Source organism: Sturnira hondurensis, unplaced genomic scaffold (genome assembly GCF_014824575.4).
Source record: "Sturnira hondurensis isolate 20B ecotype Veracruz unplaced genomic scaffold, ASM1482457v3 Scaffold0022201, whole genome shotgun sequence".
Taxonomy (NCBI): Eukaryota; Metazoa; Chordata; class Mammalia; order Chiroptera; family Phyllostomidae; genus Sturnira; species Sturnira hondurensis.
In genome coordinates, this window is record NW_028094832.1 from 6,440,484 (window position 1) to 6,455,993 (window position 15,510).

General features: G+C 35.1%; 1 long non-coding RNA gene across 1 annotated transcript in view; it reads left to right on the forward strand.

The window, feature by feature from the left end:
* Positions 1 to 13,915, forward strand: part of LOC118978936 (uncharacterized) — a 54,029-nt gene extending 40,114 nt beyond the window's left edge. The window contains exons 3-4 of the long non-coding RNA XR_005064811.1: positions 6,245 to 6,321; positions 13,887 to 13,915. This is a non-coding gene — a long non-coding RNA (uncharacterized LOC118978936). The remainder of the gene's footprint in view (positions 1 to 6,244; positions 6,322 to 13,886) is intronic.
* The last annotated feature ends 1,595 nt before the right edge of the window (positions 13,916 to 15,510 follow it).

A 15,510-nucleotide genomic window follows, 5' to 3' on the forward strand; every position in this document is an offset into this window, starting at 1 on the left:
TTCTGATAGCAGTGCTGGAAGCAGTGACACAGACACCTATGTAAACAGACACATTGCGACAGAAAGGAGCGGTGTTCAAGCTTTTACAGTGGTAAACCCAGCCTAGAAAAAAATATCACAGGCAAAATGATATTCACTCTGGGACATGTATATGAACTTGGTGAGCTACTATTTTACTAGTGTGTAAATCAAATAGAAATCTTATATCAAGTTGTCCTGAGTCAGGGACATAAAAGTATGAAATTCCATAGTGACATAATTTGAAGATGTGGTAAAAGCTTCATCAATTCCTTTTTATTTTGATAATATGAGTTTAAGAATCCTACTTCCTCAATTTATCTTAAAGTGTGTTTGAAATAGTTGAGCAATGAAAACGTAACTACTAGACTCAAGCACTGCAGTTTTGTAACATAAAAAGAAATTTACACCATTTTGCGACAATGAAAACTATCTGAAAAAGCAAAGGCATGGTTTCCTCACCGTTTGTTTATTTTACAAACAATAGTTGTTTCAAAATAAGAACAAATACGGATACACTGGATGGTAGTGTCTATTGTTTGGACACGGACTGTAACAAAATTGATTATATCCACTCTCTTCTTTGCATATCTGATTCCACATTAATAATTAACATGAGTGTCACCCGGCTGCTGTGGCTCAGTGTGCTGAGTGCTGGCCTGCAAACCAGAGAGTCACCTGTTTGATCCCCGTTGGGGCCGTGCGAGAGGCAACCAGAAGATGTTTCTCTCTTCTTTCTTCCGCTTTCCCCCTCTCCCTAAAAATAAATAAACAAAACATTTAAACTAAAAAAAAAAATAACATGACTGTCAATATGTGATGGTAGAAATGTTAGCATATTGGAAACAAAGTTATCATTTTTTTTGACATTTTCAAGGTAATAATCTAGCTTTTTTATAAAAGTCTACTCCAACAAAACTCCTTATAGGAAACTATACTGTCTAAAGCAATAAAAATAAAATTTAGTATTACAACATAAAGTTCTAATACATGCAAGTTGCCTAGTTGTGATATGTATATATCTTGTGGATAATTTAGAATGTCAATATTGGGTATCAATCAGAAATCTCAGGTTTAAAGTCATTTGAAATACTTTATCACTGCATGGTTGTGATACAGGGTCCGGCAGAAAAAAGGCCTCTTGAGTATGGTTGGTAGGGCATTAATATGGGTGTAATAATCAAAGTGGAGGAGGGAGGGAATTCAGGAGAAATAGGGGAGGGATTTAGAGGAACATATATAAAGGATACATGGACAACAACTAAGAAGGGTGGAAATGGGAGGGAGGGAGAGAGCACGGGGTAGGTGGAATGGGATGGGAGTAATAGACAGAAAACTGTACTTGAAAAATAATTAAATAAATTAAAAAATAATTTGTAGTTTTAATGTGAAGATTTCACCTAAAATGTCATATGGTGTGCATGAGTGTGATATTGTTATGTTACAGAAATACATGCTTATGATTTTGTACTAAAAGACTTTGTAATAAAAAAGGGTGTTATTTATGCTGGACCCAGTAATTATAGAATCAGAGGGGAGATGCTATATAAGGCATAATGAAGAATGTAGGAATTTAATGTTTATTTCACAAAGTAAAGTTACAGTGATGAATAGAACTCTCTGGAGTATTTCTTTTTGAATGGAGTGATGCTTACTGGAGAAAGGAGCAGATATTACAGTGGAAAATAAATGCTATTTGTGTTTTCTTAAAGATTAAGTGAGTCCTTATATTGAACTTTGTTTACCTTATGGTTCCAAATTGCTCTTTATTGTTATAAGGAAATAATTTATTTATATTGTTTTTACTCTATTTCTAGGTGAGTAGATTACATATCATGTATAGCAAAAACATAAAAACCCATTTTTTTCTGTAAAATATGTAGTGATTTAAAAAAAATAAGCACACAGATTTTAATGTGTAGAAAATTTACATTCATTTGCACTTTAAAATAGTCACCCAGTCACATTTTCTCTACTTTTGTTACTTTTAAACTGATTTGCATAGAGCATGAAAGTGGGCCAGCTGTTCAGTGGAATACAATATTTTCTGCTTTCGAAGAAAGTGCAAGCTATATTTTCTGTTCTCAACTTAATACCCATTTTATTAAATTTCAAGTTAAAAAACATAAATACCACATAAACCAATTGGTGCTTAGAAAGAGGGAAGGTGAGGTATCAAACTCAAGATAATATGATTGAATGTAAATTCAAGTTTCTATTGTAATCTACAGTCTCAGATATGTCACAGAAATATCACTAAGTGTGATAAAAATGTTCGCAAGTAAATAAAAATTATTGATAGAATAAATATATAATTAAAACATTTTATGACAGTTTTCTTTACTGAACAAACAAAATAGCAAGCATGTCCTAAAGATCCCCTAAAATACTTAAAGCAAAAAATTTTAATGAGGCCCTGGCTGGTGTAGCTCAGTGGATTGAGCGTGGGCCTGCGAACCAGACTATCGTGGTTTGATTCCCAGTCAGGGTACATGCTTGGGTTGCAGGCCAATTTCCGGCAGGGGCCAGTTCTCTGCAGGGGATGCATGAGAAGCAACCATACATTGATGTTTCCTTCTTCTCTCCTTCCCTTCCCCTCTAAAGATAAATAAATAAAATATTTTTAAAAAATTTAATGAGTGTGCGATCCTCTGCTTTATAAATGGACGCTCAAAAGCCAATAGTGTTTCAGTGTCGTTGATGACATGACTTCAGTGTAATTCACAAGAAATGAGATGTATTCCTTTTTTCAGATGAGGGTTTGCTTCTGTTCTAGAATTCAAGGCTGGTACTCAATTTATGGCTCTAGAATTCAAGGCTAGCACCAAAATTATAGTATTATTAAAAGGTAGATTTTTGTAAAACTGCTATTTTGTTTTCTGTTCGTTATAACTGTTGCAAGACAGTCATTAACTGAAAGTAAAACAGAAACAAGAAAAGCACTTGTCAGGGGTTTCATAAAGCGGTGGGGGGAGGGCAAGTGAAAACACAGATTAAATAGTAACGGCTTTTATCAAATACACTGATTTTAGTAGGAAGCTTTTAATTCTGTGTTCTAACACATTCAAGGAGGGAATGAAAATGAGAAGGGCATAGGAAGGATTTTGAGGATTTCAACAATTTCAAATAGATACACTTCAACAATTCAACTTGATACAACTTTTTAAAAGAATATATTTAAAAAATATTTTATAGAATGTCAGCACCCTCAGGAATACAGGAAAAGATATAGTACAGTATGTGTGCCATGTTTTGGTCTTCATTTAGAAGAACTCCAATGTTTCTATTTACATAGTGTCTTCTTTCATAAATGTCAATAATAGTCATTCAAGAAAGTGTGAAGAAAGTGTATTGTCCCTTAATAAACACACAATCCCAGACCCATGTGCACACACACACTAAGTGAAAAATAGTTGAAATTTCATTAGAGAAGTGTGTGTTTTCTAAACCGAGTGATAGATAAGTGGTGATAAATAGTTTTGTGTGCATTATACATACTTGAGAGTTAATATTTTAAGAGGTAGGAGGTCCCTTAACCTGGGATTTCATTAGTCATAGTATGTCTCCTTAATAGCTAGGTTGGCATTTAAACTACATTTTGTTTTAGGTTAGGAGTCTCATTAGTTTTCCAGTTGCTTTTCTGATCTGATCTCTTATGAGCCTTTGCCAGTGCATTTACCTAAATATACATATGCCAACATAGGTATGGGTACATGTGTACATATAGGGCCTGGGAAATTGAAATGGGGTGAAGTGAGAGAAGAATGTTCCCACTTTCTGATTAAAGATTCTCTCTAGTGTATGGGGAATCTATTAATAAAGTTGAAATACCTGCCCTTTTCTAGAAAGAAGGATAAAAACTGTTAAAAATGGAACATTTTTATTTGATGAAAATGAGAACCCGCTTCTCTCTATGTATGATTATAAATCAACTTCTCTTTCTTTTCTATCTGATATTTTCTTAAACCCATTGCCTTCACCTTTATTATAAAAGAGAGAATATTAAAATGCATGATTGTTTCCAAAAGCAAATTTTTGTTCTAATATCAAAGTCTTACAATTCAAAGAAGTATGTAGAAATTACTCTGTCCTTTTCATAATTATCCAAATGGCATTAGATAAAAATGAGACTTTTTTCTTCATAAGTAAAATTGTGGTCTATTTTATTCCAAGCTTTCATAGAAAGCTTTGCATTTGTGAGTCAGCTCTTCAAAGCAAATCTCATTTACAATTCATGACATCTTTTCATCCCAATTATTTAGCTTCATTTCCTTTGCATTTTATTTCTTTTAACTTTTAGACTCACATTTATTTAGCTAAAATTGCTCTGATCTTATTCTCCCCTTGCCAAAAATCCACCATGTGTCTGAGAAGACATTTTTTTGAGAGGTTGTTAAAATCAAAAACAGGCCTGAATTATTAGTGAACCAAGGAGGGGATGGTGCAAACATTTCATAGAGCTAATGTATTTGTGTGTTACATGCAGTCTTCTCTTTATCTTGTCCCATTAAATCACCCTTCCCTTATATTCACCTGCCTCTTTCTATAGCTGAGGTTTTATTGTTCACAATATTAGTAACACTCTTTTTTTAAAGATTTTATTTATTTATCTTTAGAGGGGTAGAGAAGGAGAGAGGGAGCGAAATATCAATGTATGGTTGCCTCTCATGCATCCCCTGCAGGGAACCGGGAACCGGGAACTGGCCTGCAACCCAGGCATGTGCCCTGACTGGGAATTGAACCATGATCGTGTGGTTCACAGGCCCAAGCTCAATCCACTGAGCTACACCAGCCAGGGCTGTTCATTATATTTTTCTTCAAATTATTTCTCTTTAGAATAAATTATCTTCTTAAATTATTTTGTACATTTCTCTTATACCATTTAAAATGTATGCAGTCTATATTTAACCAATTTCTTGCTTGACCTAAAATATCATTAATGTGGTGTTAATTACCTTCCAATTATAATTTTGATTTTTCTAATGGGCATGGTGCTTCTTCACTGCTGTTTGTGATACAACAGAAAAATACGTGTATAACATTGATGGTAAATAACCATATCAAACTAACCTTGATTTTCATTGATATTGCTAATACGCACTACTGATAATATTTAAGATTGGCAAAATGAGGCCACTTTCTTGCAACTGTTCCAAATGCAATCCACTGTTATTATATTGCAGCCCCATCGGTGGGGTGGTGATATATGGCAGACAGGCAGCATTTTATAATGTTGTTATTAAACATCAGTCCTCCGTGGGCCTGTCTCCCTGTGCTATGGTTTTGGTGAGTATTTTTCTAGTTTACCTGCTCCCTTCATCATTAGATGATCCTGGAAGGCTGGAGTGGACTGCAGTGGGAATATTTTACTTCCCACAGCTGCGAGGAGGCCCTGGTAGCAAATATTTTCTCTGGAGAGTGGGTCTTTCTTATATAGAATATTCTCAGAGCATTTCATGTTAATTAATCTTCTCCTCATCCTGACAGAACCATAAGGGGATTTTTCTCAGGTCTCTGAAATGAGAACATGTTGGTTTCCTAGCAGTAAAACCTACAAAAGTATGGGGACTTCTCAAGACTGTGGGTTCCAGAACTTTCTCACTGTCCTGCTAGTCTACTCTCAATCTCCAGCAATTCACCAAAATAGCCATTTACATGTTTTGACCAGTTAATGTTTCCAGGACTCTCTGTCTCGGGTCAGGATACCCTAGCTGTGACTTGCTAGATCCATCTGCCTGCCCAGATGGTGCTGGTGTGCCCTGCAACCTTAGTTCACTGAGAGCCTCAAGTTTTTCATTTTTTTTGGTTTTTTCTTGTTGCAGGGATAGATAAGAGTTGTGACTACCAAGTTCTTTATAGTTGGAGTTTAAACCCTCTCTATTTTTTGAAAGAGGAAAAAATTGATTTGTCAATGTTATTTGCAGTTATTCATCTAGCCAGCATCTAACTTTGGACTAGAGTGAAGAGAGGTAGCAAAGTAAGAAAACATCAGAGAAAGCCTAGACAGGAACAATTCAGGACTGTGTTTAGGGCGGAAAGGAAATGGTGTCCTCTAGAGATTAGAGTTTGTCCATCTTTGTGGATATGCTCTAGAGAGGATTCCATCACTACAAATAAGGAAAATCTATGCACATATTTTAAAGAATATAAGTTAAAGGTTTCTGGGAAATGTATATTGTCCCAACTCTTGCTTCTCTGCCTTTACAATCTGATTCTGTGCCCCTAGAAGCTGACTTCTATGGGATGTGTCCAGAAGCCCCCTTGCTTGCATTCAGGTCCCTGGTTGGCTTCAAGCAGCAGGAGGTAAGAGAAGAGATTGCTTCCGGAGCACGTGCGAGGAGAATAAAATTGGGAAATTTGACTTTGCAAGCATCCTCCTGCTGGACCTCTTGTAAAAGGCGGCATTCCTGTTTCCTGACCCCTCTCTTACAGCCACATGTGGCTGTCATCTCTCCCTGGCTTCTGGGAATAGCTCTTTTCTGATGTCTCCACAGGGCTCGAGCCAATAACAGCCAACTCCCAACTGTTGCTGTATCCAGGGTGCTACACTCTTCCTTGTTGAGTTTCTTTAGTCCCATTGAAGTCTCTCTGTTTCATTCATTTCAGTTACTCTTTTTCTGTGTACACAGTGTTTTTCCTGGGCGTCATGACTAATGCAGGAAGATTGAGCTCAGTTTCTACCACAAATTGAGCACACATTGTATGAGCACAGACTGTATTTTTTTTTAAAAAAATTATTTGTTTTATTGTATGTGTGGGGAAGAGACAAGAAGAGGGGATGATAAGAAACAATGTAAGGCCTCGAGCCAGGGCGCTTTGGAGCTCTGGTGCCATGGCAGGCACAGGAAGAACAACACTTAGTTTGCTGGGAATATAAGGGAGGTAGGGCGGTGGGTTAAATGTGAAGCGTGGCGACAGATGGGAGACCTGTAATGTCCATGCCTGATAAGCTGTTGGAAATACAGGCTGGAGAAGTGATTTGTTGACATTTGCATTTGCTATTAACCCAGAGAAATAATAGTAAAGGTCTGTGAATAATAAAAAATATAAACATAAACTTATGCCATATTTGGGATATTTAGGAGAGAATGAAGAGCTTTGTGTGCAGACGGCAATGGGTAGAAAATAAATGGAGAAAATTCCATGTTGGAGAAGATAAAGAAGGGAAGTTTTATATATGTTTTCAATAAATTGGTCTGCAGTTTTCAGTGTTGCTAAAATTTTGAGGATATCAAAAACCGGGAGGCTTTGGAATACAGCAGTTAGCATGTTTGTGAGTTTTCAAAAAATTGTATTTTACTTCTCATTTTTTCCACTGAAATAGTCCTGTAGCAGAGGAAACCAAGTGTGACTGGGGAAAAATTATAATATTATGTTTTACTTTATCATATTCCCTTCTAATTTTCATAAAAAACAATTATGGGAAATATTTTCACTCCAAAGTGTATCTTGTTTTATTGAAAGTAATATGTCTATTTTTAAACTGCCACAGTTGTTTTCTAGGGCATCAGCCATATGAATTATCACAATTGCAGAAGTGTAACGCAATAGAAATATACTATCTCACGTTTCTGGGGGGTAAGTAGTATGAAATCTATGTATTAGCAGGATCGGGTCCTTCTAGACATAGGGAAGACCCACCCCATGCCTCTCTCCTAGCTTCTGGAGGTTGCTGTGTCTCCAGGCCTTGGCCCATAGAGACTACACTGCAATCTTTGTTTCTATCTTTGTATGGCCTTTTTATGTGGCGTTCAAAGTCATTGGGTCTTTGTATTTAGGGTTTCCCCTAGTATATAGTATGGCCTAATCTTAACTTAATTACATCTGCAATGACCCAAATTTCAAAGTCATATTCTGAGGTTTTTGCTAGACAGGGATTGGGAGGGAGGGGCACAGCGTTTTTCGACCCGCTACAACTACCTAATTAAAATCACTTTTCCCTAGAGAGTGCTTTCACGTAAGTTCGATCCTCCAACACAGTGTGTCATAGTTATATTTTATCCGTGGCTTGATATAACTCCATCAGAAATGGTTATGAATACTTCAGTAGGAAAAGCCTAGCTATATATTATATGAAGGAAAATTTCACCAAATTTCAAAATGTTGAGGACTAAGTAGGATAAAGTAATGGATTAGAGGAGACATGTCTAGAGCTCAGTGTCAGCAGTCTTGACAGTGGAAGGATGGGGCCAGGATGAGTAAATCAGGACTGAAAACTAGGATAAGATAAAGAGCTTCTGCTTCTCACAAATTCATTTACCATGAACATTTTGTAGATTGGTTTTCATGAATTTATAGCCATGAAAAGATAGTCCACTTCATTCAGACCACACTTGGCCCAGAATATAAAGTAGTAATGTTAATCCACGGGCAATAAAAACAGTCATGCATTTAAATAATTAATATACCCTAAACAAACATGATCAACAGTCTTCTGTTGATGCACTAATCTAAAAGTGTGCATTTTCTATGCAGTGGGGAATACTGAAGTGACAAAGGCATTTCAATGGTAATGGGGCAGGTTGAGGGTTCAAACAAAGCTGCTGAATTAAATTCAGTTCCTTGGTGAATAGAAATACTGAAGTAGTAGGTAAGGAACCAGCAGGCATAGTACAGCTAAAGAAGTCTTTAAGAAGTGTCTCTTAAAGACTCAGATTCCATTAAATTGTTGACTGTGAATCAGTCACATTTAATGGAATTTAATTAATTCACATTTAATGGAATTAAATTCCATTAAATGTGTTGACTGCAGAAACAATGGGAGAAACTTGGATAGTTAGCCTTCTGTGCACACAAATCAAAAGCTAAAAGGATGTGTGTTGAAAAGTACACTGTCAGGGTACAGTACGGTGACCTACAGGGTACTACTGTAGGGCACCCTGAAAGTCTAAGATCCAGGCCTTTCAAGAGGCGAACAAAACTTTAAAAATATTATTTAGTAGTTTGTCAGAACTAGAATCAACGCAATTTACATCTAAAAAGCAGTGGGGAAACTACTTTACACATTTCTGAGAGTGTGACCTGCAATTCCAGTTTGACTCAAGACTTGAAAGCTGTGAATGTTTTGCATAACCTTTCTTATTTTGATAAGAACGATTTACGAATCAGACCGATTTCTGCCTAATCAGCTGGCATGTGGAGAAATGGCTCCTGCAGTTTTTGCTGACACTTATTTACAGGATTTGCTGATGGTAGAGCCATGAGGATGTGAAAACCCATCTTGTGAGAAGACCGGATAACGAGGTAGATACACTGTCTACTTAATTCCGATAAAAACTCAAACTTGAAGAGTTAAATGAGAGATTGAACTAAGGGATGTCTAGTATAGGAGATGTGAAAACACATGCAATTTTAAGACTGATAACTCTCTGACTGGCATGCAAGAGAAGGTCTTCCATTTAACCATGAAACCATGTTCATGGATTCTTTGCCTGCAGAAGACATACTATGAGAAAATGCACTCACATTTTAAAGACAATTCGTCTGTGTGTCCCTGCCCTTACCTGTGAGTCTGACACTCACATCCTTGATGACTCTTATGGTTAACAAATGGTAGATTTTCAGTATCCTGTAAATGTTAGAGAAGAAAAATCTACTTTATATTTTTAAAATGTTATTTATAAACTTTTATGTGTTGGTCTTTCGAATCAGCGAGAGCTGTTTTTCTTTACTTATTACTTGAGAAATTGTTGAACGTGTACACAAATGGGAAGAAAGTATACAGAAGGCTCATATGCCGTTCTCACAGCTTCACCAGTTCTTCACCTTCTGATGACTGTTCCTATCAGATATACCCGGTTTATTGGGAGTAGACAAAACAAGTCAAGTCATGTCATTCATAATCCTTCATATATATTTTTGAATGATTATGACTATTTATTTCTAAATAAAAATGACTGATCATCCCAAATAAATGGACAACAATCTAGTGACAAGTCCATATTAAAATTTACCTGTCTCAAAGATGAATTTCAGCTAATTTGGTCAGATTACACAAATCATACAAATTCCATACATTGTCACATTGTCTTTGATATTATTCCAGTCTTGTATTCTAGAGTGGACTGTACACACGGCCCACTTGTGTGTGTGTGTGTGTGTGTGTGTGTATGTGTGCACACATAATTTAACTGAGAAATCAGGTCATCCACAGTATAGAATATCTCTCATTTTAGATGTGGCTGATTGTTTGGCACGTTATGTTAATTTATTCCTGTAACCCTATGTTTTTTATAAACTGGGTACTTGATTTGATTTATAATCTTGTTTCTTTTTTTCTGGGAAGAATATTTTATAGTTGCTTCTGTTTTTCTTTATGAGATCCCTATCAAATCAAGTTATATGGTATATATAAAATCTGTATGCCCTAATCTTAATGGTATTAAGATATTTTAAATCAGATTTTACCATTATAAATTACTCTGTAAACATTTTGTGTAATTGTTTTAACATCCATTCATAGTGTTTCACCTAAATCCTTTGTTATTATTTTACTGAGTATTGCCAAATAATATATTTCTTTTTTAGTTATCTTCCCTTCGTGTATTACCTAGGAATCTTCTGTTAGAAATAAAATACAACTGTCTTATTATCTATTTGGTTTTCTTGTAATCAAACTTGAGTAGGGATGACAGGATTAATAATTTACTTTTTCCCTTATTAATTTTCAGAGTAATGACTCCATCACTGATTTTTTAAATTGACACTGATAATTTTTACAGCATTATAATGGATATGTACCCATGGATATATAATGTATATATATACCACCTATGTTTTCCAAAAATCTCTACTACAGATGGCAGAGTCTTGCTCAGGAGCAGTGAAAGCCTGGCTTGTAAGTATTCCATTGAGTCTTGCCATAAACTTCACAAGGCATGTTTTGTTAGCGACATTATCTCTAATAGTATAGGGTCTGCCAGATCGTATTGGCCAAGTAGGCTTCTTACTAGAATTGCTTGAACCAGCTGCTAAGTTCTTTTCTACCTGTGAGCCCAAACAATAGTCAGTGACTGATGTGACTAGATCAGAGAAGTATTCATATGTGTGAAACATCTTGCCTGCAGGATCAAATATTGTGTTTTTTTCCTTCTTAGTTGGAAATACAAGATTGACTAATTTTTCCATTACAATGGAGAAGTTACCCTAGCATGTCCCAGATGATTTTACATTGGGCACTGATATTTACAGCAGGGTTTATTTCTCATTGCCATGAGTACTGTCAATGCCTCCAGTGCATCTTGCACTTCTTCCCCAACTACTCCTTTGCACACAGATTTAATGATAGAATGCAGTAGGATTATGTTTGCAGGATGTCCGAGTAATTCAGGCCTTTTGGGAATGTATCATGTCGGTGGGTGGGAAAGTTAACATAGCTGTTGTGCAGGACTCTAATGTATACTCTTGTCCATTTAAGGGGAAAGCCAACATTCTCTCTGTATCCCCTTTACCCTTATTACGGTGAGAGCCTCTAAGTCTGAAAAACACTGTGAGAGGGGAAGCACAATTCCAAAAGGAGATCACTATGAGCGCTGCTGAGTGCAGCCATACAATAAAATTGTATTGTATTTCCAATTGAATTTATTCATGAAAATACAACTACACAAATACAAGTTGAGGGTATTATACAGGAAATTGGTCTGGACACATAGAAGTAGCAATGCCATGAAAGATAAAAGTAAATAAGTAAAAAGAAATGAGTTGGTCAGTGCTTCTTCCTACTAAATGCAGGGCATAAGTCATAATTGGTTCCTGCATTGAACAACAATAAACAATGAAAAGATCATACAGCTGGAAAATACATTGACAGAGCAATTAGAAAAAACTAAATATTGATTATTATATTATAGTTTTTAAGAACATTAAATTTACTGGACATGATAATATTATAGCAATATCAAATAGTCATTCTTATTAACAAATATATGTCATAGCATTTAGAGAAGAAACAGGGTCCAACTCTCAAAATCTTCAAAATCACAGAGAAAGTGCAAACTTAACAAAATGGTAGTTACTGAATCTCTTGATTCACTAATAATTGTATGGTGCTTACAACTTTTCTGAAGGTTGAAAATTTTAAATATAATGATGTATTGGTGGTATACAATAAATGTAATGAGAGATAAAATCAGTTAAACCTAATGAATATTTTAGATCATTGATCACTAAACTACAAAATATGGTTGATACAAAAATATTATCAAAATTTATGGGAGTTCCAACCAGGATAGAGGCATAAGTAGATAAGCTACACTTCTTCATACAACTGAAAGAAGGATAACAACCAATTTAAAAGTGAAAACAACCAGGACTGTTGGAAAATTGAACTGGACGAAAGTGTGACAACCAAAAAGTTAAAGAAGAAATATTCATCCAGACTGCGCCCCCCCTACACAAAGTGGGCCGCCCCACCCTGGAGACAATCTAAGGTTGTGCTGCTTACAATGTAACGGGTGCAGCAAGACAAAGAAATTTGGCTCAAATGAAAGAACAGATCAAAACTCCAGAAAAAAGAACTGAAGAACTAGAGACAGCCAATCTATCAGATGCAGAGTTCAAAACACTGGTAGTCAGGATGCTCACAGAAATGACTGAGTGTTCATGTAATATAGAGGAAGAAATGAAGACTATTCAAAGTGAAATGAAGAAAAAATCAGGGAACCGAAAGTAAAGGGGAAGAACCCAGGACTCAAATCAATGTTTTATATTTAGACGCAAAATGATTTATATTATAAAAATCATTTGGTTGCAAATGATTTATATTATAATAGCATAATCAATAAAATATACTTAAAAAGGAAATATATGTTTTCTATAAAAACTGTACTCTATCATTAAGTAAATTAGATTTAAATATCAGAGTATATTAATTAAAACCCTACATAATGGGGTAAATTACATATACAAGTATATGCAGTTTTATTTCAAATAAGGTGAGGGTTAGTCAATGAATTATTTTTATTCACTATAATAAAAAGATCTGTTATATTTAAATACAAAGTGTGTTTCAAGATCACTAGAATTAAAAGAATATAAGGTTATTATACAAATATATTAACAGAAAGTTAAAAAATAAAATAATTTGGAAGGGAGTCTTAGTTATTGCAATACCAAAACCAGAAATTCATGATAGCTAATGTGAATGTATCAAAACCCTACTGCATGTATACACCTCTGACTCAGCCAATCAGTCATCCAACTATATGAAGTTCGACAGAGAAATTAATCTAACAGACTCTTGAAGATCTGAATAAACGGTAGGAATTTTTAAAATGTCCCATTCTGCTTCATGATGGCACATAGAACAAATATTTATTTTTCTCCATCTTTCTCAGGCCAGGTTTTGGCTCTGTAGAGTAAACAGAGAATGAGGTTTTGGCTCTGTAGAGTAAATAATGTACCATTTTTTGAAAGCAGCTTGAATATTCTATCAGTGGTTTTCAACCTTTTTCATCTTATGGTACACATAAACTAATTACTAAAATTCTGCAGCACACAAAAAACATCTATATTTTTGCCAGTCTGACAAAATAAATAGGTACAATTTTGATTTATTCACACCAGACACTTATTGTTGCATTGGCTGTGGTTATTTTTGACTCGAGAATCCTAAGGAGAAAGGTCAGTGCTCTTGACTAAATAGGCAGGCGTTGCATGTTTGAATAGTTCTCATGGCACACCAGTTGAAAAATCACCGTATTATATCAGTAATATTTTAAAAAATCTGAAAATGTGTATCCTTTTCCATCAACCTATTGCCCTTTAAAACTTCAGTCAAAACAAGTAAAAACATGTTTAAAAATTATACAAGAGCCCTGGCTGGGTAGCTCAGTCTGTAAGAGCATCATCCCCATAGTCTGATGTGGCAGGTTTGATTCCCATTCAAGGCACAGACCAGAATTAACCAACGAATGCATAAATGGGTGAAATAACATATCCAGGTTCCTCTCTGTCTCTTTTCCTCTCTCTTAGTATCAATAAAAAATTAACAATTATGTCTGAAATAGTTATTGCAGAAATACTTAAAATTTAGCAAATTTTATAATTAGCTAAGTTTCCCAAAATAGGATAGTGACTTAATAATTATGGAAGTGGTATGCAATACCACATAGTTCAGGTAGGGACAATTATGCATCCAATAATAAGAAAGATTTTTAAAAACCTTAGTAAGTCTCTGGCCAGGTAGATCAGTTAGTTGTTTAGAGTGTTGTCATGATACACCAAGGCTGTGGGTTTGAGCTTCGGTCAGGGCACATCCAAGAATCAACCAGTGAATGCATAAAAAATGGAGCAACAAATTGTTGTCTCTCTTTCTTCTGTATGTCTCTCTCTCCCTCTCCCTCCCTTTTCTCCCTCAAATCAATTAATACATTTTAAAAAAACTTAATAGGATATTTTATATCATTTTTAGTTTAGAAAGATAAATTATATATGCTGTATAGTTTCAATTTGGTAAACAAAACATCATGCATTAAATTTGCATAAGATTATTAAAAACTTAATCATGGGTACATGTATATGTGAATGTATCATGTCAAAAGCACTTATTATATAATCTATAAAATAATAGCAAGAGTAAAATTATACCTAATTGAGTCACCCCTTTTTGATAATGTTATATACTTGCCATTTGCTTTTTACTTTTATTATTTTATATACTTTGTATAATAGTAAAACATTACTATTAAAATCAGAAAACAAATAACAAATAGTTTGTAAATATGGTAAAAGAGCATAAAAGAAACATTAAAGAAAATACTGAGAAACTTAATAAATATGAATTATCTATAGCATAAATTTTGAACCAAAATAAGAAAGAATAGCATAAAAAATAAATTTCATATAATATACCAGGTCAATCTGGAAAAAGTCCAGTCATTGTTAATATAATGAGAATGAATTGCATGATATTGATGTAACCTGGAAGATAAGAAGTGTGGACTGGAATGTGCAAGGGTGAACAATGATGACTTCACTGTACTAGTCAGTGGGGATGGTTGTTGCTATTGAGTGAGCCTGTATACTGTGTGGCTGTCAACATTGAAAATAACTGAGTGAGCAGAGCAAAGAATCTGCATCAAATTGAGTTAAGCTTGAACATTCATCCACAGAAACTATTCAAATGACTCAGAAGGCCACAGCTATGGGCAACTAGTGATTGGCAGCTTCATCACAATGATGCACCCACTGATGCATCACATCTAATGCAGAGTTTTTGATGAAACATCAAATTGCCCAGGTGACTCAGCCCCTCTACAGCCCACATTTGGCACCCTGAGACTTCTGGCTTTTCCCAAAACTAAAATCGTCTTTGAAAGGGGAGAGATTTCAGATTGTCAATGAGATTCAGGAAAAATATGATGGGTCAGCTGACAGTGATTGGGAGAATTGTGTGAGGTCCCAAGGTGCCTATTTTAAAGGGGACTGAAATTTCATTGCCTTATACACAGTGTTTCTTGTATCTTGTATGTTCTTCAGTAAAGGTCTCTATTT